This window comes from Amblyomma maculatum, chromosome 1 (genome assembly GCF_055883805.1).
Source record: "Amblyomma maculatum isolate TAMU_Amacu chromosome 1, ASM5588380v1, whole genome shotgun sequence".
Taxonomy (NCBI): Eukaryota; Metazoa; Arthropoda; class Arachnida; order Ixodida; family Ixodidae; genus Amblyomma; species Amblyomma maculatum.
In genome coordinates this window covers 469,051,241-469,068,428 of record NC_139344.1, presented here as the reverse complement: position 1 = coordinate 469,068,428, position 17,188 = coordinate 469,051,241, and the positions used below count along the sequence as shown (strand labels likewise).

Below are 17,188 nucleotides of genomic sequence, written 5' to 3'. Positions count from 1 at the left end.
CCCGCAAACCATGAGGACCGCAGGCGGAAGTCGCGGCGCCGTCTGCGACGTCAGCAGGAGGCCCGAGAACCCTCAGGAAGGCCCTGAAAGGGCCCCGGCAGGCCCAGGAAGCAGCGGCTGGTGAAGAAGATGGAATCAGCGCGTGGCTCGGGAGCGCTGCGCCGGCACGTCCTATCGCTTCGAGCTGCTCGGAGCGATCCGTGTGCTGTGCGATGTCAGCGCACGTTAAAGATCCCCAGGTGGTCGAAATTACTCCGTAGCCCTCCACTACGGCTCCTCTTTCTCTCTCTCCACTTTCCCTCCCACCTTCCTCCCTTCCCTTATGGCGCGGTTCAGGTGTCCACATAGCAAGTGTGACAGATACTGCGCCTTTCCTTTCTTGTGAACCAATTATTATTATTATTATTATTATTATTATTATTATTATTATTATTATTATTATTATTATTATTATTATTATTATTATTATTATTGTTATTATTATTATTATTATTATTATTATTATTATTATTATTATTATTATTATTATTATTATTATTATTATTATTATTATTATTATTATTATTATTATTATTATTATTATTATTATTATTGACGTTGGTGCTGCACATGGAACATCGCGGACCCTTTGTTTGGCTAAGGCCAGTACAAATAATCATCATTGGCTGATAAGACAGGAAGGCGCAATATCTGTTACACTGATCCTGTGGACACCTGACCCGCGCCGTAAGGGAAGGGAGGTGGGAATGAAAGTGGAAAGAGAGAGAGGAGTCGTAGTGGAGGCTGAGGAGTAATAGTCGACCACCTCGGGTAGTGGCGGTGGTAAAAATATTTTAATGAAAATCTTTCGGAGGTTGTAGCGGCGGTTCGAGTGTAGTCCGGAACCCCATTGGCGTAGGCTGCTGTCCGCGCTCTTTCGACGAGTTCTTTTTGACTCCTGGCATTCGAGATGGTCAGAGCTGCCTCCCACCCCTCCTGCGTTGGCTGGTTATTAATAGCGACAGTCTGATTTCGCTGGCATGCCCACACCATATGGTACAGGTCCGCCTTCTCCCCGCAGAATTTGCATTGTGAGTCAAATGGCTCTGGATCTATTACGTGTAGTCTTCGTGGGTTGTTAAATGTGTTGGTCTGTAGCTTTCGGAGGTGTACCTCCTTCGCTTTGTCGGTGGAGGGCAGACCCGGCGAGATAATCTTACGTGCTGAAGTATTTCAGTGTAAGTTAGCAATGGGGTAGGAGGTTCCACGAGATCCGTATTGGGTGCCCGGGGGAGAAATGCTCGGGCTGAGGCTTGTGCGCACTCGTTCCCTGGGATGCCCTGGTGACCGGGTACCCGCACTAAGTGTTTATGCGTGGGTTGGTAGCCACGGGCGAAACTATCTTGGACGATTTTAGTTGCTAGCGGTACAATCCTGCCCCTGAGGTAATTGCGATATGCTGTCTGTGAACCTGTGATCTGCACTGACACACAGCTATATAGTATTCTAGTTCACTATGAACACAGAACACGGACGCTTCTTCGTTCCGCCTCCATCGAAACGCAGCCGCCGGCGGTCGGGATCGAACCCGACAACTCCGGCACAGTAGTCGGGCGTCCTACCACTCACGGCACCACCGCGGCGGGGCCCGCACAGTAGAAATTTCCTTTCCTTGGCACACGTTCGTCGCAGTGCTCTCTCTCGTAAGTGTGGGACTGGACAATGCACTGTCGCTCCTGCCGCGTGGCTTTCGTCTTAACTGACACCGTGTGTAGCAGTTGTTGGACCAATTTTTGAATATGGATGCGTGGCTTGGGATCCGACTTAGAGCAAGTCGAGAAGTGTACGGCGCGATTTGTAACTGGAAAGTATAATTTTCATGTTAGGAGCCCCGAAATTCTAGTATCACTAGTGTGGAAACTGTTAACGAAGAGAAAAATTATTGAGATTAAAGCTATTGCATGATATCTGAAACAATAAAATCAATATTGACAAAGCTGTCTATTTAAAAGAGCCTCACTATGTTATAACGAGGAGAGACGAACGAATAAAAATAGAAGTTGTAACTACCGGTTTAATATTGCGCAGTTCACATTTATCTCCAATAGAATAAATGAATCGAATACAGACCAGTTGCAAAACCTACAAGTTGGCTTCCCTGTATGGACGGAAATCTTGCACAATGGCTGCATAGACTTCCTTTGGGACAACAGTTGGGAGCAGCGCTGACATTTCGCATATCGGGCAGAGGAGCAGGTGCCTTTAGTGGACATACCTAGAGATACCTTTCTTCCCCTTCATGTGCTAGGGATACAATCTCTGCACGCAAAAGTGATGGTCACTCGTTTACTAGGGCAATGTACCTCTGCGTGCTTAAAAAAAATGAAGAAAATAGGGTACACCATGGACTATAGTAGGCTATAAACAGAGTCTTTAGCGCTCGAAAATCAATCGGCACTAAACAGCCTCAGTGACGCAGAAGATTTATACTTCATTCGAGACTACTAACACACAGTTAAACTAATTCGGAAATCAAGCAGTGAGGACCGAGGCACACTGCACATAAGCTCGAAAAACTGCGGTGCAACGCTTAGGGCGCCCCGTTGCTCTTCGATGTTTTGATCTCATACGTGCAAAAAAGGAATGTTGTCACTTAGGTAACAAATATGGTGGATTTTCGATACCTAATTTCAAGCACGGACTTACTGCGTAACAATATAGTTGCCGCTTTTATTCAGATAGGAAATGCACAAAATGTTTCCTTCTGTCTAATACAGTGTCTAAGAAAAGTGCCTCATTAAGTGATAATAGACCGAAGCACCTATTCCGAGGCAACTCAGATTTGAACTTTTTGTGTCCATAGATGGCAGAACTTACACATCATAAAAAAAGGAGGTAAATGCAATTCAACTTTAGATGTGTAAATTCCACAAGGACCGCTAAATATTAGTGTGCGCAAAGTAGGACAATTGGAAATTTGCCCAGGAATATATAAATTGGTGTTGACTAAAAAAAAATGCAAGCGTTACACACAAGCGCACAAGGAGGGAGACACGCAGCGCTTACTTGCCTTTGAAAGATTTTATGTGGAAGCTTCCACCCGCTGGAAAACGTTACCGTCCATTTGTCATTCCTGTATCTAAAAGATGTATCTCCTTTCCGGAAAGGCGAACCGAAGGATCACTAACACATATATTCCCGTATTTTGATATAGAAAGTCTGTCCACTATCTCCCGTGCTAAGCGATCTCGGGAAGGAACAAAAACCTCGCTCTCGAGAGTAACTGATAGCATGCTTTCTTGTTCTTTTGTTTGCTGCAGTTCTGACAATGCCACCGTCCGCTGTTTCCGAAGTATCGTTTACCACATGACAAAGGAATATTGTAAACTACCACTACCTTTCATCATCATCATCGTCATTTATTGCCCACGTTGGGCATTTCATAAGGGGGCGAGTGGGATTGGGGGGAGGGGGGTAACGTGTAAAGTATGTATGTAGTCATAAGATTATACAGTGAAATAAAAAACAAAGAAGCAAGGTAATGTTATACATTGCTAAGCAACCGTAAGTAATGAAATGACAATAAAGACGAAAAGAACACCCATGTGATTCATGAGACATTCAATACAAGTTTTATATGCACAATTATTACAAAGAAATAGAAGAAACATACAAGGCAAAGCAGAAAAATAAGACATATACGTGGGCGTGATGGATAAGAGGGCGCAGACGGAACGTGGATACAGAGAAGAATACAAGACAAGCGCCGTCTCTTCTCTGTTTCCACGTTCCGTCTGCGCCCTCTTATCCATCATGAAAAACATTCAACTAGCCCAACTTTGCATTCTGCTGATATACATGGGCTTAGGGAAGATATAAAAAGCAAAATTCGTATTTGATATATGAGTCAAGCAGGAAATGTTTACTGATATTAAGATTATTTGGCAAAGTGAGCTGATGTTAGCTGCCTGAATTTAGAGTTCTCACGTTCATACACTATTGGTTCAGGAATTGTGTTCCATTCTTCAATCGCCAAGGGTAAGAACGACGTATTAAATGTGTTTGTCGAACAAGTAATGCGCTGAACGCTCATAGAATTGAAAAGACGACGTGATGTTCGCACAGGTGCCACTAAAAAGAAAGTTCTCAGGTTAGGGCGATTATAATATAGACTATGAAATAGGCACACCCACGAAATCTTCCTTCGAAGAGCTGTGTGTCAAGGCTAATGGATGATTTAATGGCACTAACGCTAACGCGTCTATTATATTCGGAACAGATGAAGCGAGCCGCCCGATTCTGGATGCCTTCGAGTTATTCAATTAGATATTACTGGTGAGGGTTCCATATTGCGCTGGCATATTCAAGTTTCGGTCTATCGTTCACCTACACCCTTAATCCGATTCCACATAGGTTCCACTTGTAAGTGAAAGTTTTAAAAAAGTTCCGCTTATAAATGGATCATTTTTCAAAGTTCCACTTGTAACCGGAACATATGTGGACCGGGATTAAGAGTGTAGTAAACGAGTTTTCTGATGGTGACTGGGGGATAAAGAAAGGGAACGCTTGATGAAACCAAGTGCTTTGGATGTCTCTGCTACTAATTTCGTGATTTGTTTAGACCAGTTGAGTTTGTCGGTGATAAGAACACCTAAGTATTGGTACGATTCAACCCGTGAAATGGCAGTGGAGTTTGACGAGATGTATAGTTGAAAGTGGAAAGCTTTCGGGATATTTGCATACTCTTGCATTTGGATATGTTTAGATTCATCAGCCAGGTGGTGCACCAGGTCTCTATTATATCGTGGTCTTCCTGGAGGAGTGTCCAGTCAGAGGTAGCAGTTATGCGACGATATAGAATGCAGTCGTCAGCGAAAAGGCGAATTGTGGAAGAGATATTTACAGCAAGGTCGTTGATAAAGACTAAAAATAAGAGTTGTCCAGGGACAGAGCCTTGGGTACGCCTGAAATAACTTTGGGGGCTTTGGAGCGGTGATTTCCGATAACAGTAAACTGGGTGCGTTCTGAGAGGAAGAAATCCATGGTAGTATTAAGGCATCTAGGCAGAGAGAGGACAGTTTAGCCATGAGATGTTTATGTAGAACCCGGTCGAAGGCTTTACAGAAATCTAGGTACATTATATCAGTTTGAAATGAAGAATCTAAGTTCAGGTGAAGGTTGAAAGTAAACCAGAAAAGCTGGATGTCGCATGAAAATCCAGAGAGGAATCCATGTTGTTTGGCAAAAAAAAAAGAATTCTTGTTCAGGTGAGAGCAGACTTGTGAGTATATGATGTGTTCCAGCATTTTACAAACAATGCATGTTAATGAAATCGGTCGATAATTTGATGGATCAGAACGGTCGCCGGCCTAGAAAATCGCGACAACCTTACTTAATCTCTAGTCATTTGGTACTGCAGAACTTGAAATTGATTGACTAAAAATTATTTGTAATAGTTTGCATGAAATTTCTCGTTTACCTTTTAAATATTGGTAGTTGGTAGAGCGCTTGACAGCTTCATGTTATTAATGAGTTTAGCTATTCCTTCAACTGAAATGGAAATTGGAGATATTTGGCTAAAGTTACTGCTGAAATAGCTGGGTACACTGAGGACTGGTTCTCGAGTAAAAACTTAAGAAAAGTAGGTGTTCATGACATCCGTGCAGCGATCTGCAGGGACGTGCGAGCCATCTTGGTCATGCAAGATGATATTTTGAGGCGAGGTACGATTTGGCAAAACGATATTCCAAGAATTTTGAGGGTTATGCCGAATGATGTAATGCAAGTCTTTATGAAAAAATTTCTTTTAGAAGTGCCTCAAAAGACTGGTACAAGCCCCGAGGCATGCAAAGGCATGCTGAGGCATGCATTTAGAAGCAGAGACGGAATTTTCGGCAGCTCGAAAAAGCCGCTGTTTTTTTTTTTTTTTTGTTAACAACCGTTGAAGAACGATATAAAACCAGCGCACCGATAAGCACTGGTTTTCTAACTCGGATTGAGCCACGCCAATCAAAATGTGCGGTGAAAGGTGCTTAGCACCACAACCCCCATTCTTCTGGTTGAGCCACGCTTTGACCTTCTTTCAACCCAAAGATCACGCACCGAAGGAGGTGTGCCATTGTCACCCTGCCGTGGAATGTAATGTTCTGAGTAAGGGTGCGGTAGGGTGAGGGGGCTTAACTGAACAAAACGTGGAACGGGGACGAAAGCCCGTCACCTTCGCTGCCATCATCATCGCTGGAGAATAGCAGGTCACACTTTTTCTGTGGGCACCTGAACAGCGCCGTAAGGAATGGGAGGAAGGTGGAAGCGAAAATGGAAGGAGAGAAAGAGGAGCCGCCGTAGTGGAGGAATGCGGAATAATTTTGCCCACAGCATCGTCAGACGGCCATAAGGTGGAGCCACGTCGTATGAGCACAGCCGGGCGCAAATTTTAAATGCACGCAAGAAATACAACACTTTCACAGCATGCAAAAAACTCAAATCATTGGACCGACATGAATGGAGGCTCTGCCTCAAAGATCAGGAAAGAAAAGGAGGGGAAATGCTGAGAACAAAATTTCGATAGCTACGTTATTTTTTTCAGAGCGAGATTTTTTAGAGAAAGAGCGAGATGCTTGAATGAAATATTTTCCTCAATGTTTACAGATGCCCTGGAAAAAAAAATGAAAGTATTATTTCAAACTCCTTCCGCAACACTGTGTTCATTTTCTATAAAGAAGGCATTGGTGCAAACCGCATGAATATACGACCCAAATTCGCGCACCCTAGAACTTTCGAAAGACGCACGTATTCTCTGAGATTTAATCAGAAAAGTAAGGAAGGGTATCATCTTGAAAATAGCAGCGTCAAAAAAGAACGTGAAAGGGTTCAAGACAGGCGTTACAGGGAAGAGTAGTTCTATGACCTGGTTATTATAATAACGCATCACTGAAGCCCATTCGCGTATTTCGAATTAAAGACTGTTTTGGTAGAGCGAGTCGCCTTTGTTTGAAAGAAATAAAAGCATTAGTAATTTCCATCATTTGTATTTGCAGCGGCTATATTTAGCTCATATATAGAGCTATATATAGTTAGTAAAAAAATGGGATCTGCAATAAAATCATTCTGATCGCTACTGGTAGTGGCTGCCTTTAGCAATAATAAAGAAGCTTTCCCGAACTACAAAAATCCTTCATACATTCAGCAATAAAGTGAATGTTCTTAATTACTCATTTATTGCTAACAAATAGCATTGCTCCTTCCTTCCATTTATAATCTCCCCTTGTTCCTTTTGTTTTTCTATTTACATTTTCCCGTATTGATTTTGTCGGTTACATTGCCATTGCAGGCAATGTTTTGAAGTACCGCTTGAATAAAACAGCGCGCATTCTGCGCGTTGACCTCTGCACCTGCTGCTCCCATACAGCACGAGCCCAGACGTCAGACAAAGCTATCGCCAAGCGCGCGCCGGCCGTTTCAATGTCCCGTGGAAACGTTTATTACAACGGCGGCTCATTTCCTCGTACACCCTCCTTTCTCTCTATCTACCCCCTTTCCTTCAACCCTGAACCAGGCGCGACACATTCCAGGGGCCTCCTCCGCTGATATGTCAACCGGTAGACGACGGATGTGCGCAAGGGAGAGTGGGAAAGAGAGCAGGCCGGAGCTTTAGACGGGCCAGTATCTCTGCCTATCCAGAGGCAAGGCCTGGCACCGCTGCGTACAACGACTCGCGGCACGTGGAGTGTACAGTCCACCGCTGACGACAGCTTTCCTCACCCTCCGCTCATCTTCTTTCCCGGTTGGGTCCGAGACCTCCCGGTCCAAATATCGCCCCCTCCGGGTCGTTAAAACGCGCCCAGACCATCGCCACGCGTGGAAGCCTTCACATGTCTCCTTCTTATCGAGGACCTTCCTAACGTCGTTTCCGCCCAGAGCCGTCCACGCTTAACGGTTCTCGCCAAAGTTTGCGTGCCACTTCCGCCTCCACTGTGCTCGTCGGCGTAGTCGTGGTCCGTCCCTGCATGTGGTTGAGCCGGCTCGTCCAGCCCGGCACCCTCATCGGTCTGGCCCAAGCAACGCCTGTAGAGCTGGGAGGCGAGCGGCTGGATGCGGCGCCCTGCCCGCGGCGCGCTCGACCCCGCCGCAGACCCAAGAGGTAGCCGCTGAGCGAGGAGTCATCGCCTCTTGCCCGAGATCAACCGCACATCTGAAGGTAAACAGCAGGCGCTCGATGACATCCGCGCGAGCCGTGTCTGTCAACTGCAGAGGCAGCAGCGACCGAATACAAATCATTAACGCCTACTAGTGTTTATTTGAACACGAAAGAGGGAGTAATTTAAATAAAACAAACACAAAATAATTATTCAGTGTACCTGGTGGGGGAGTGATTTCGAAGCGATGTTACCAGGCGGCAACACAGACAGAGAAGACATAACTCTAGACCGGCACAAAGACTAAGGAAGTTGTGTGACTGCTCTAAACTTGCCTCGACGTGAAATTTCAAGGTAGCGTTCGATGCGCGGCCATGTCGCTGGAATGTCTCCACATGCCTATCGAGAAATAGGGTTGCAGTTGAAAGCATTAGCAGTGGTGTAGCTCCACTTAAACTAAGCTGGGCGAAGGCAGCGTTTGAGATGGTTTTGCAAAGTGGTCATTCAGCTGGTTCGGTTTCGAGGGCGAGCGTTGTGCGAGGGAAACAGCGGACGTTGCTCGAGCCATAGAATTCACGGGCACTGATTCCATATCGTTGATAATATTCACGAGATGCGATTGCATTGCTAAGTGCGGTCAGCACGACTGGCGTGTCTTCGTCGTTTAATGGACTAACATTTTTTTTTTTCAATGCGGTCGACAGCTGCGCTCGTATAATGTCATCCTTCTGGAAAGCGATTCGTACAATATTCCACATCTCGGCCAAAAGTTATGCAATGAAAACAGAATGCAGTCATTCAACGCAATGTGTTTTCAACCACGACGGTAAAGATGGCGCAGTCTCGTCGTGTCAGGGTCTCCATCCATCAGAAAATTACAATTATTTAAACATACTCGTCTAGTCTCTTTCGGCACCAGATGTAGTGTCGTCAGCCAGGCGCAATAACTCTGCGCCACCAAGAAACGAAGTCGCGTAACACTTCTAAGTGATAGTTGGGAGCCTTCTTTTATTATTTTTGTTCCCTATTCTACCCCGAAAATATGGGCTGTACTGTTGTGTCTTTGTTAGTGTTACGCTGTTATCACCCAATTCAGCGTTATTCATTTGCATAATTCATTGAAAGGCCTGCATCCATTATTTCCAAGCGGGATAAGTTGCGCAACGAGGCAGCTGCCTGTTATAACAGAAATCATTTTTTTGTGATTAAAAGCATAAACACAGTGGAAGAGACAACACTCAGAGACCGACCATCTCCTTGTCGTAAACTCATAGAAATGCTGGTGGAAGGAGCGAATTCGAAATTCTTTATATAGCCATAGAGCAAGCTGCATTCTGTGATTAAAGGCAGCTGTGTTGATTTTGTGCATTTCGCTTGCCGCAGTGTGCGAAAGTAATATTGTGCGATGACACGGGGTCCTGGAAATGTCTTCTATCTGAGCTGCAGGTGTCGTGGTAGACATCGCTTTGATTGTGCCTATAAGTTAAAGCATTGATGACTCTTGAAAGCCCTACACTCGGGCTCTGTTTAGGAATAGGCCGAGGGAAAGTTTTGGCGGCCACCGTGAATTATTTCTTTTTTTGTAAAGGTGCCGTGTGCACATTTTCAAAGAGTGAGCTGGTGATACCGTTATATTTATTAGGCTCCCCTCTCTTCTTGGAGGCAAATCGTTTACAGACCCAATCCGTTTCAAAGCAGAAAGAAAGGGAAGTTGAAACCGACGCTCAGTAGAGTTCGGCTTGCTGCAAAGATTATGTCACAGGTGTTATTAAGGAATCTCCCGTCAACACTTTTAGTGGCTAAACTAGTGACGAATTTCACTTCACAGCAAACAGAGGAAGCATTTTCCGGTCCAGCAACCCTGAAGTTAGTATATGATGGTACGAAATGTCCGCAATCCCTGTTAATAGGGTCACAGAGCGAGTCTCGGAATGATGCCTGCTTTTGTATCACTCGTGGAATGCGCGGAGAACAGAACAACGAATTTCGGAACAACACCGTTACATTTTTTTTTTTTTTTAACACAAGAATATTTTTGTTGAGATGCGGACGTGTATCATATCATTTCACCTCAACCTGTATTTCGATCTCAGATTTAAAAGACGCTATTAACAAACGCTAGTCGGTTTCACCGTCGAGAGTATATTTAGGCAATGAATACATCGGAGAAAAAAATATACCGCACTTAGGTGTGCCGCGATTTTGATTCGGAACATGTTCGTTCTTAACAGCTCATTCGAGGTATCAGTCAAGAAATGAGTTTTAAAATTTCTCTATACTCGACGCACACATTCCGTACAAACCACGCATGAACCAAATAATGCAACGCGTTGAAACATTTTCTGCGCTCAGCCTCATTTCACTTTCCCTGTTTTGTGGCTACTTCCCAGCACCCTGGGAAGTAGCCGTCCGTGTTCAATGGCACATAAAGAGCTCCTACGCATCTAGTCTTCTTCTTCTTCTGCCTTGATATATGGCACATATCCACGAAGGGGGATTGGCCAGGGTTCAGTGTGGACTGCCAAATGTCCTACACAAACTGAATTAGTGCATTAAAGTAATTGTCAACTAAACAAAAACATCAGATTTAAGACCACAAAATCGATTGAAAGGAAAAATACTAAGCAAAAATTTGGAATTTTGTTAATATGGAATAAAATTAGCAAGGGAATCTGTCCGTAGCCGTGATGTAGTTATGTAAGTACTGACACATCTAGGTCTAGTACATCCACATGGGTACATCTAGTCCCACCCTCTCGAGTCCCCTCTTCTTTCTCTACATTGCGGTTTCGTGAGGTGCCGCAACAATTCCCCAGTTAAGAAAAAACAAAAATCTTTCCTAGATCACTGCAGAATCTGGACGGAAGTGTGTAAGCCTAAACGTTGATGTGTCAGCGCGATTTCGCGAGCGATAGATACTGGATCTATCTTTTCCTGTAAACTACTTTATTGTCTGTAATTAATTACCTAATTATCCAAATTGTTTCCCCTTTGTCACAGAGGATTACCGAACAACCTCTTATAGATAAACAGAGCTGCACGCGGCCCGAGAAGGAGGCATGAATGACGAGCTTGACATATTGCTCCGCACCAGAGGGCCGTCGAAAATGAAAAGACCAAAGTAGTGTCAGCTTTTCTCAGTTGCTTCTGTTTTACTCAATTAAACCCAGATGATCGAACGGAGGTGAAGAGGTGTCAATGGATGAAAAGTGCACGTTTCTAAAGATCTCCGAACTGTCTCTTGCACAGAGTGAGCGTTTACAGAATGAAATATGTCCCCACTGCGCGCACTTTCCCCCCTCCGTTTTGCGTAGCCACAGTTCACCTTCCTTAGCGGACGGATCAACTAGACGTTGGGGCTAACGACAAGTAAGTTCCTTTTTTATTCACGACACCATAATACGTCGTGTGCTCGCGTGCTGCTTAGAATAGCAGAAGGGGAAATATTAAGCGGAAGACGAAATATATCACGTGCAGTTATTACGCGATATAACTCGCTCGGTCGAAACGTTTTCGTCGCCGCTGTTGCTTGAAACTCAGAAAAACGGGTGAACAAAAAAAAAAAAAAGAAAAAAAAAACAGAGCCTGTCTTCGTATCGGTATTGTGGTGCCACCTTTTTTTCCTTATTCTTTTGCGCAGCGCTCAGCGTGCTGTCATGTATACCATGTTTTTTCCCACCTATAGCATTTATCTGCTAGCCAAGTCAGCGGCTCATTCGAACCGACGACATATATATGCGCCTCCAAATTTGTTTATTCTAAGCGTAGGGGTCCGACTAGCGTGAGACAGATGCTGCGTTGTCCTTTTTCCCCCCAAAAGACCATCTAAAGACGTTCAAGACTTTGTCAAACTCTGTGCCAGTCTCTCAATTGTAAAAATTCACGAGATGAAAATTTCCAGGGTCCCTTATATGTCTCTTAAGAGGAGAATGGCGAAAGCCTACCATTCCTTTCCTATCATTTGTCTATCATCGTTTGCCTTTTATCTGCGTTCGTTTCAAAGCTACATAAAAATATAATTGGTTCACAGGAAAGTAAGGGCGCAGTGTCTGTCACACTCTCTCCGCAAATGTGAATTTGAACGGTACACCGTCGCTTTTGCCGCGTGGCGTTCCTTGGCGCGCGTTCAAGATAGATAGATGATTTATTGATAGGAAAATGCAGAGAGGTCGGCCCGAATAATTCAAATCTGGCCTGCTACTCTGCACAGGGGAAGGGGAAGGAGAGAAGAAAGAAGGTCATGATGAGTGACGATGTGAGAGAAGGCATATGAAATATATATACAGACACAGCAGCTTGCTTTACAAACGTGAATCAAGTCCGCTGGCGCTCAAATAACGGCAAAGAGCGCGCACTGCCTGGATGCCCTTCCCCTTGTCCTGCCAAGCGCCCAGCAGCAGTTCCTCCGACAGAGGCCTCTTGTCTAAACGCTTCAAGGAAGCAGCTAGGACATTTCTTTCGTTCGCATACTCTGGGCACACCAATAATACATGGTCCACAGTCTCAGGGATGCCACAAGTTGAACATTCCGGTTAGTCCATCTGTCCAATTAAATGTAAGTACTTGCGCGTGAAAGCCACGTTTAAACGAAGTCGATGTATCAAGCATGTCTGATGACGCGGAATATCACGCGGAACATTAAATTTAAATGTTCGATCAAGTCTTCTTAGACGGATGTGTCGGGCGTCTGGTTGAGCCCGGTAAGCTGCTGTAGCAATATTCATATAACTCTTTAGAAGACACGTTGTATCCGCTCTTGAAAAAGGCACAGCTGTTTGGAAGCCATTGATGAGTGCGTTTTTCGCTTCAACATCGGCCTGCTCATTCCCATGGAGGCCGCAGTGGGCAGCTTGAAACCATTGAAACATCATCATGTGGCCTTGCAGCTGGGCAGATGTGATGAGCTCCGTAATGTTTAGTGCCAGGGACTGATAGGCAGGGTGGCGTAAGAAGTTTTCCAAAATTTGTAATGCAGTCTTCGAGTCCGTGAATATACACCATTTTTGAGGTGGTTCCCCACATATATAGCGAATAGATTCCCGAATGGCTACAAGTTCGGCAGCGGTTGATATAGAGGTATGTCCCAAAAGGAAATGCAGAGTCGTTTTCTGAGCTGGTATGACCACAGCTGCAGCGGATGCCTGTGCTGACACAGATCCATCGGTGTATACGTGAATATAACTGGGATATTCTGACCAGATGTGTGCCAGAGTAAGTTGTTTGAGTCCACTAATTGGTACCATAGATTTCTTTAGTATTCCGGGAACACGAAGGTGCACCAAAGGTTTATCCGTCGTCCATGGTGGTTGGGTGGGACGATATGGGAGGGCATATCCTGTCAGTGCGGGATTGAAGATGGCAGGAACGCTAGACAAGATTGATTGATTGATTGATTGATTGATTGATTGATTGATTTATTGATTGATTGATTGATTGATTGATTGATTGATTGATTGATTGATTGATTGATTGATTGATTGATTGATTGATGGATTGAAAACTTTACTGCCACCTATACAGGAGGTTCCCCTACTCAGGTACGCAGCTCCGAATAGGGGGCTGGGACTCCGCGACTAGAAGCGCGCAAGAATACACTGAATCTTCGCGGCCTCAGCCGCCAGGCGGACGACTTCTTTTTGGGTTTATTGGTTTTCGCTTTGTAGAAGGGACTGCCAAGCTTCCGAATCTTGAATGTTGGCCATTGCCACTGGCGAAAAGGGGCATTGCCAGATTATGTCGTCTAGTGTAGCTCTCTGTCCTCAGTGTACTGTTTTCGTGTTGCCTGTCTCTATTTTTAGGCGCTTACCTTGGTCTTGACATTTTTGCGTGTATTTGTAGTTCCGCTGACGTTGCCATCGATGACGTACCAACCGGCTCAAGTTTAACCAGTTTCGTGAAAGCATATTTTTTTTTTCATGCATATAACATAAATTTGTATCTTTTCAGCGTCATTTACTTATGCTATATTGCTTTTTTTGTTTTTCATGTTGCTTCGTTTAATCCATGCATTCCTTCTCTAGTTTCGGTTTTCTTGTTGTTTCAATAGTTTCCTGTTCTTGTTCGCATTGTATATTGAGTTTGCTCCCCCCTTATGTAATGCCTTCGGGCATTTAAGGGAAAAATAAATGAAATGAATACATATAATATCTCGATAATTTTCCATCCCGAAATAGTACGCGAAAACAATAATAGAAAAACTGAACACGTAAAATAATCATAATAATGAATTTACAATGCGCAAAGACATCGTAAGCGGGTCTTATTTATTTTACCGCCTTGCTTTTCACCCAATTGAAATTATTTATCACCAGTTTCATTATGCATCGCTGTCACATAAAAATTGAGTCATAGCTTAGTTTGTTTAAAAGTGCACTGATTTGAAATTTGAACTTGTTTTTGTTTCATGGGAAATTGATCAACACACTCCTAGAACTACTGTAAACTTCGAATTTTTGACAGATGTGGCCGATTCCGCTAATAAAATATGAATAAAATCAGCCGTCTCACGCCTTCTATTTTTGAAATGACCTCAGAAAGGAGGAGAAGCCAACCAACACGCGGAATGCCTTGGAAGCTTTGGTCCTGTTGTTCTGGTGATATGTGATATGAGCAAAACGTATGCAGTGGGTTTAACAAAATGTTATTCGGATCTTATACAAAAACCCTAATACAGGTTATGTTGGGTGCCTTCAAGGGTTATGTTATTTTATTGGTCATCGCCGAGTGATGAGGCTGACTTTCGCCAAAGTAAAAAGCGCAATCGTATTTTTATTTGCATGAGCTAAATTTGTGACTATATTGTCTGGGACGAAAACTATACTCCCCCTCCCCCCTTTCCCCATAAAAAAAAGCAAAAACAACATTTTATACAATGATGTTCATTCCTTTATTAACGTAGTTGCTTAACATAACGTTACGTGTTCTCTATTGTAAAACCTAAAACTAATGGTGTTTAAAAATCAGCTGAATAAGAATGCTGTGTCATCGCAACTAGATAATGTAGTAAGATGGTTTTAAAAAGAGAAACGTGTCATGCTTTTTGGCAATCTCAGCCGTTGCATGCTGCATACATAGTCGTTGCATTTCATAGCATACATGGACTGAATTGTCATTCACCTCATTATTATACACTTATATCTTGCTTTTATATCCTGCAACACAATGCAGAGAAAGAAGTTCCGCTATAATGCTTTAAACAAAGAGTGCCCCTCATTATGTGAGGACAGGTCTTTGTCATGCGTTGGACGTCTTTGGCGTTCTCCCTCTATTTGCAGTCTTGCAGTCAATACTCTCAAAACGGAATCAATGAACAGAAAGGAAGTAAAAAAGAAAAATGAACAGAAATATTCCGAGAGGTCGATGTCGGTGAAAGTGGAGACCACCTGTCTACTCAGTAAGTCAGCAATTTTACGGATCGCAGGGTGACAACTGTAAGAACAACTATTTATGCAAAAGCTCTTTTTTAAGTTACGAGTTAAAAATGGCGCCTTTGTGTCGCGAATGCATGTGAAAATCTGATTTTGTAACCCGTCCATATAATTTGGTATATATACTTAAAAGAGTATAGACAAATAAATTTGGGCTCGAGTTCTACCCTTTTTAATTAAGCGTGCGGGAGAAAAGTAAGCACAAAGGAGACGAAAACAAGGCAGGAGACAGGACAACGCGCTATCCTGTCTCCTGCCTTGTGTTCGTCTCCTTTGCCCTTACTTTTCTCCCATACGGTCATTAACCAACTGGCCCAGCAACACGTTTTACTTATGTAATTATGCGTAAGACAGATGCTGCGTCTGTACACGGATCAATGCGTGATATTCGCCAACGACTGCTGAATAAGTTATAATCGAATTTCTTTTCTCCGAGCAATGGCTGTGACGTCAAAATCATGTCTAGGCCACGTGAGGGATGAAAAAAAAACATTGATATAATTATTCTTCTGCCGTTTGAATTCACTACAACGTTAAAGGCAGGCTGCCTCATGAACAGGAATCACAAGTGAAGAGTCAGTGGTGATATCGCGTGACCGACTGTGGCGTCACAGCCTTCTCGCAATTGCTGAAACCAAAACCAAAACTGGTCAGAAAAAACATTGAATGATAAATTATTCGAAGAACGCAGGCGAAAACCATGTTGTCATGCTATACAGGGATTGCTTACACGTCAGTCACAAGGAGAAGCATGTCAGATTTTGGTGTGTGTGTGTGTGTGTGTGTGTGTGTGTGTGTGTGTGTGTGTGTGTGTGTGTGTGTGTGTGTGTGTGTGTGTGTGTGTGTGTGTGTGTGTGTGTGTGTGTGTGTGTGTGTGTGTGTGTGTGTGTGTGTGTGTGTGTGTGTGTGTGTGTGTGTGTGTGTGTGTGTGTGTGTGTGTGTGTGTGTGTGTGTGTGTGTGTGTGTGTGTGTGTGTGTGTGCGTGCGTGCGTGCGTGCGTGCGTGCGTGCGTGCGTGCGTGCGTGCGTGCGTGCGTGCGTGCGTGCGTGCGTGCGTGCGTGCGTGCGTGCGTGCGTGCGTGCGTGCGTGTGTGTGTGTGTGTGTGTGTGTGTGTGTGTGTGTGTGTGTGTGTGTGTGTGTGTGTGTGTGTGTGTGTGTGTGTGTGTGTGTGTGTGTGTGTGTGTGTGTGTGTGTGTGTGTGTGTGTGTGTGTGTGTGTGTGTGTGTGTGTGTGTGTGTGTGTGTGTGTGTGTGTGTGTGTGTGTGTGTGTGTGTGTGTGTGTGTGTGTGTGTGTGTGTGTAAAAGCGCCTCTATAATGTGAGCCATACGTGTTTCAGCTGCATAGTATGTAGATTGTTCGGTCTATCCAGCTAGTCCGCAAGTCAGCTGCTGCCAGCGGAGCCCTGGACTAGGGGCACCGACCACCCAGCTCCTGCGAATATTTACTGATTACATGCTCATTAAAAGTTTTCTCTCTCTGTCTCTCTCTCGGTCAGTCTTTGAATCAACATAATGAAGAAAACTTTGCACCAAACAAGAGGAACACCAGGAAGAAACACACACACGAGAACGTCACTAAGTTTTGCGTTTGGAAAGATTTCGTCAAACGTTATAAGCACAAGCCCATGAAATAACTTACAAATGCAT

General features: G+C 44.1%; 1 protein-coding gene across 9 annotated transcripts in view; it reads left to right on the top strand.

The window, feature by feature from the left end:
* LOC146209926 (solute carrier family 41 member 1-like) overlaps nucleotides 1-17,188 on the top strand; it is a 246,281-nt gene that overhangs the window by 178,624 nt on the left and 50,469 nt on the right. For 2 of the 9 annotated variants that reach the window (XM_084605131.1, XM_084605126.1), the window contains exon 1: nucleotides 7,775-8,176. The exons of 5 other annotated variants lie outside the window; for them this stretch is intronic. The gene's annotated coding sequence lies outside the window, so the exon portion shown is untranslated. Of the gene's footprint in view, nucleotides 1-7,774; nucleotides 8,177-15,388; nucleotides 15,508-17,188 lie in introns of those variants that run through there. 2 more of the 9 variants (XM_084605145.1, XM_084605144.1) reach the window with 2 other exon arrangements.